General features: G+C 45.8%; 1 protein-coding gene across 1 annotated transcript in view; it reads left to right on the top strand.

Annotated features, from left to right (window-relative positions):
- Window positions 1-599: 599 nt before the first annotated feature.
- Window positions 600-6,000, top strand: part of KATNBL1 (katanin regulatory subunit B1 like 1) — a 42,508-nt gene continuing 37,107 nt past the window's right edge. Inside the window, exon 1 of the mRNA XM_060261062.1 lies at window positions 600-890. The gene's annotated coding sequence lies outside the window, so the exon portion shown is untranslated. The remainder of the gene's footprint in view (window positions 891-6,000) is intronic.

The following is a 6,000-nucleotide window of genomic DNA, read 5'->3' as shown; positions in this document are numbered from 1 at the left end:
ACGAGGGGGGATATAAGATGATATGGCATTGGCAGCCAGATTTCATTAATTCCATTGCCGAATAAGCGAACACGAGGAGAGAGCCACTATATAGGAAAGGGAAGCGAGGGGAGTCGTGCACTTTAGGTGACTGTGCAGCCGTGAGGTCACAAGAAAGGGGTGTAAAAGTAAACTGTAAGCTGTCGTTTCGGCGATATTCAGTTCAATGCTCCTGTGATTCGTGAATTGAAGAACTCCGTTCCTATGAATATCTGAGTGCTTAAAACAGTGTTTACGAGGAAACTGTATTACAGTAAGACCTGAGATATTATGAGTATGGAGGTAACGCTGAGGTGAGGAGAAACAAGCTGTGATAATAACAACACGGACTGATCGAGAGATAAGTCTAATTAAGGACTAGTCCGGCTTCAAGATAGCCGAACATCCACAGCCTCCTGTTAACTCGTTTCCTCGCGCAGTTTAACAGAGCGAAACACCTGCTCACTTGAAGAGGCTACTCCCCCCCCCCCTCCGTTGTTCTGGGAGACGGTGGACCTAAAGAAGAGGCAGGCGTTCCCGCCGCAGTCCACATAACCGATCACAGAGGCTGCGCTTTCTTTGTAGCGCGGCTCCCGCCCCAAGGGCCAAGACCTCGACAATTGGGCGTGCGCAGATTTGACTGGAGCGAAGGAAGAGGAGGAGGCGGAGAGAGAAGACTCGCGTACGCGCCTCACCCACTTGCTTGTCCGACTCTCCGGTCCCAGCATGCAGCGCGGCGGAGTTTGAATGGCGCTGACTACGCTGAGTGGGCCCCGGCGCTAGGACTCCACCGCTGCCCAATCTGGCGGCTTCCATTTGAGGCCGGGCCAGTAGCAGCTCCAGTGGCGGCGCTGGACCATGAGTGGCAGCAGGTGAGTAACCGCCGGGGCTGCGGGACTTAATTCACTTGTTATGGGGTGGTCGGGCCACTCCGTTCACATGATGCTGTTTTTCTCTCTCTGCTTCAGTACAGACCAGGGTCAGATTAAGCTTGAGTACCTAGTTGGGGAGGGGGAAAGTGAGGGAATGCTTTTTTCTCGTTCCTTCTCTTTCCTGAGGCGGCCGTGGGCGCGGAGGCCCATTGCTTGCTGTTCCTGTTGGGAGGAGTTGTCATGGGCGGGGATGCAGTTGGCTAGTCTCTACCTGTCTAGTACTTGTTGGGAAGGCTACACCTGTGTCGGAACAGGATAGTATCCCCAGCAAGTACTCTCTGCGAAGTTTTTCTTCGAAAACAGTACAACCTTAAATCAAATATGACACACCAAGTAGTAAACCTACCCTTGATATGCAAAAGTATGTGCGGTGGTATCTAAAGTTCTGTGCATCTACAAAAAACAGATGAATATGAAATGTTTTAGTAACATATTTTATTGACAAAGTCTGCTAAAGCTGTTGCTCAGTATCGTGTAGTTATACAAAAAAGGCCTGGTGGTAGTTGTTTTGTTTTTCTATAAAAAGAAAATAACACATCAGCTGTATTGAAGGTATCTGAATGTCCATTCTCTGTAGGGGAAGTTAAACCTGCAACAGGTTGTTTACTAATTCTAAAATTCTTTGGATGCTGTTATTGATAGGAAAAACAAAATGCTTGGTTAATGTGGGGCTTTTTGAAGAAATGACTGGATAATTTTTAAGAGGAGTTGTGTTTGTAAAAATCAGTTAACAGCTACACTGGACACATTCAGTAGATTCCAAGTTGTTAGCTCACTGGGTGTTAAATCAAAATTATTTGTAACAGAAAGCTATTTAAAACTCAGGAAATTACTGTTAATATTTTAAGTGTAGCATAGCATGAAGCATTCATATGTTGAAAAGTGACTTTCTATCATTCCCTTGAAGTTTTATTTTCATTTCCTTATTGCAGGTATACATCTGAATCAGCTACGTAGCTTTGATATTTTGTTCATTATTTATTAGACTTTTTGATTGTCCTTCCCCCACTTACGTGGGTTTCAGGGCAGTTCACAACAATTCTCTGTAAGAGAATTCTGCAAGCTCTGCTAAGTAGGTCCAGCGCAAAATCTTATGAGAGTTATCTTGCTCACTGAGGCCTTATCAGCCTATTCACCATATTGGAACTCATCTCACCCTGGTTTTTAGAATGTTGGGCAGGATACTAAGTTCAGTGGGATGCCATTGTGCTGTATCAGTATTTGAGTGCAGCTTTGTAAATAACCTCAGCTGATCTGTGGAGAATGACTGTTGTGCTCTGGCAGTCAGGTGAGCCCCAACTCATCCTTTTAAAGAGGTACTTGATCTTCATCATTAGGGGAAAAGATAGTCTCACTCCAGATGATAACCTCTGGCTGTGTCAGAACTATTTATTTATTTAATATAGCTTCTTGATTTGTTCCTGGGATGCTCTAGTGGGCATTGCAGATTTTTCAGTACAGGAACCTCTTCAGTTTTATAATATTGTTAGTATATTCTGGACCTGTTGAGGTTTCTGAACAGTTAAGAACATAAGAGAAGCAATGGTGGATCAGGCCAATGGCCCATCCAGTCCAACACTCTGTGTCACACAGTGGCCAATATATGTGTGTGTGTGTGTATATACACACACACACATATATACTGTGGCTAATAGCCACTGATGGACCTCTGCTCCATATTTTTATCCAATCCCCTCTTAAAGCTGGCTATGCTTGTAGCTGCCACCACCTCCTGTGGCAGTGAATTCCACATGTTAATCACCCTTTGGGTGAAGAAGTACTTCCTTTTATCCGTTTTAACCTGACTACTCAGCAATTTCATTGAATGCCCACGAGTTCTTGTATTGTGAGAAAGGTACTTCTTTCTCTACTTTCTCCATCCCATGCATAATCTTGTAAACCTCTATCATGTCACCCTACAGTCAGCGTTTCTCCAAGCTAAAGAGCCCTAAGCGTTTTAACCTTTCTTCATAGGGAAAGTGTTCCAAACCTTTAATCATTCTAGTTGCCCTTTTCTGGACTTTTTCGAATGCTATAATATCCTTTTTGAGGTGCGGTGACCAGAATGGTACACAGTATTCCAAATGAGACCGCACCATCGATTTATACAGGGGTATTATGATACTGGCTGATTTGTTTTCAATTCCCTTCCTAATAATTCCCAGCATGGCGCTGGCCTTTTTTATTGCAATCGCACACTATCTTGACATTTTCAGTGAGTTATCTACCACGACTCCAAGATCTCTCTCTTGGTCAGTCTCTGCCATTTCGCAACCCATCAACTTGTATTTGTAGCTGGGATTCTTGGCCCCAATGTGCATTACTTTGCACTTGTCCCCATTGAACCTCATCTGCCACATTGTCACCCACTCACTCAGCCTCAACAGATCCCTTTGGAGTGCCTCACAATCCTCTCTAGTTCTCACCACCCTGAACAATTTAGTGTCGTCTGCAAACCTGGCCACTTCACTGCTTACTCCCAACTCCAGATCATTAATTAATTTATTTTTATTTTATTAATTCAATTTATATCCCGCCCACCCCATGAGGCGGGCTCAGGGTGGCTTACAACATAAAATTCAAACAATAAGGTTAATAAATATTAAATACATTGAATAATTTACAACAGTTAAAACAATAAAACATAAAATGATCTAACAATGTGGTGCTATTCTACAACCTTCCTTCACAGTTTTTAGGTACCAGTCAGTTATATGCCAACCGGAAGAGGACTGTTTTACAGGTCTTGTGGAACTGCCCAAGGTTCCGCAAGGCCCTCACCTCTTCCGGTAGCTGGTTCCACCAGCAGGGGGCTGAAATTGAAAAGGTCATATCCCTGGTTGACTTCAGACGGGCCTCCTTTGGCCCGGGGATTACTAGCAGGTTTTGAGAGCCAGATCTAAGCACTCTTTGGGGAACATGTGGGGAGAGACGGTCCCTAAGGTAGGTAGGTCCTAGGCCATATAGGGCTTTTAAGGTAATAACCAGCACCTTGTACCAAACCCGGTATATTATTGGCAGCCAGTGCAGTCCCCGGAGCCCTGGCTGGATGTACTCCCATCTGGGGAGCCCTAATAACAGCTGGGCGGCAGCATTCTGCACTAGCTGCAACTTCCAGATTCAGCACAGGGGCAGCCCCATGTAGAGGACATTACAGTAGTCCAACCTCGAGGTGACCGTTGCATGGATCACTGTTGCCAGATCGCCATGCTCCAGGAAAGGAGCCAACTACCTCGCCTGCCTAAGATGAAAGAACGCGGACTTAGCAGTGGCTGCTATTTGGGCCTCCATTGTCAGGGCAGGCTCCAATAGTACCCCCAAGCTCCTGACCCTGTGTGCCATTGTCAGTGGCACACCGTCAAAGGCTGGTAGGGGAATTTCCCTTCCCGGACCACGTCGACCCAAGCAAAGGACCTTTGTCTTCGCTGGATTTAGTTTCAATCTACTCAGCCTAAGCCATCTAGCCATGGCTTGTAAGACCAGGTCCAGATTTTCTGGGACACAGTCAGGCCGGCCGTCCATTAGTAGGTAGAGCTGGGTGTCATCAGCATACTGGTGACAACCTAACCCATACCTTGGGGCAATCTGGCAAGGGGGCGCATGTAGATATTGAACAACATCGGGGAAAGCACCGCTCCCTGAGGCACCCCACAATCAAGCGTGTGTCTCCGGGACAGTTCATCCCCAATCGCCACCCTTTGTCCCTGACCATCAAGGAAAGAGGAAAGCCATTGTAAGGCCAGCCCCTGAATCCCCGCATCGGCGAGACGGCAAGTCAGCAACCGATGGTCGACCGTATTGAACGCTGCTGATAGATCTAACAACATCAGTACCGCTGAGCCGCCTCGGTCCAGATGCCACTGAAGGTCATCCACCAGAGCAACCAGCACTGTCTCTGTCCCATGGCCCGGGCGAAAGCCGGACTGTTGGGAGTCAATTAATGAACAAGTTAAAGAGCATGGGACCCAGTACTGGGCCTTGGGGCACCCCACCGCTTACTGTCTTCCATTGCGAAGACTGCCCATTTATACTCACTCTCTGCTTCCTATTAATTAGCCAGTTTTTTATCCACAAGAGGACCTGTCCATTTACCCCATGACTCTCGAGCTTACTAAGGAGCCTTTGATGAGGAACTTTCTGGAAGTCAAGGTAAACAACATCTATTTGGTCCCCTTTGTCACCATGTTTGTTCACCCCCTAAAAGAACTGTAACAGGTTAGTGAGGCAAGATCTTCCCTTACAGAACCCATGCTGAGTCTTCCTCAATAACTTGTGTTCATCTATGTGCCTACTCATTCTGTGCTTGATAATGGTTTCTACCAACTTTCCCGGTATTGAAATCAGACTTACTGGCCTGTAATTTCCCGGATCTCCTCTGGAACCCCTTTTAAAGATGGGGGTGACATTTGCTACCTTCCAGTCCTCAGGAACGGAGGCAGATTTCAATGAAAAATTACATATTTTTGTCAGCAGATCCACAAGTTCACCTTTGAGTTCTTTCAGAACTCTTGGATGTATGCCATCTGGACCTGGTGACTTTTAGTTTTTGATTCGTCAATCAGTTGTAGGACTTCCTCTTGTCATCTCAATTTGACTTGCGTCTTTCAACACCCCTTCCAAAATTTGACTCAATTCAAGGGCAGCTCTGTAGTAGTATTGTAATGATTCGAATTTATATATGTGTGTTTCTTTAATTATTGGTAAGTTGCAATGGTGAAAGAGGGGAGATGAATGAGGTGATTGGTGACTGAGAGAGTGTGGATGGAGCTAAGAAGTATATGGGTGGGGGAGAGAGGTCAGCAATTAACTCTTAGAGTGACAGCAGCTAACAGTCAGTTGTGGTCACTCAGCAGTCTACAGAGTCTGAGAAGCAGTCGTGTTATTAGCATCCCATGCTTGTGCTGTGAAAGCCATTAAGATTCTAGGAAAGAAAAGGAGACTACTTTAGAAGACATATTAGGCACTGGATAGAGGGCCAAAACCTAATGTTGTCGGTATTATAGGAGTCTGAGGGACGAAAGCTGTCAAAAAGTTGAGGTAGGAGGATTTG

Source organism: Heteronotia binoei, chromosome 21 (genome assembly GCF_032191835.1).
Source record: "Heteronotia binoei isolate CCM8104 ecotype False Entrance Well chromosome 21, APGP_CSIRO_Hbin_v1, whole genome shotgun sequence".
NCBI lineage: Eukaryota > Metazoa > Chordata > Lepidosauria > Squamata > Gekkonidae > Heteronotia > Heteronotia binoei.
The sequence above is the reverse complement of the archived record's forward strand: the minus strand, read 5'-3'. Positions and strand labels throughout refer to the sequence as shown.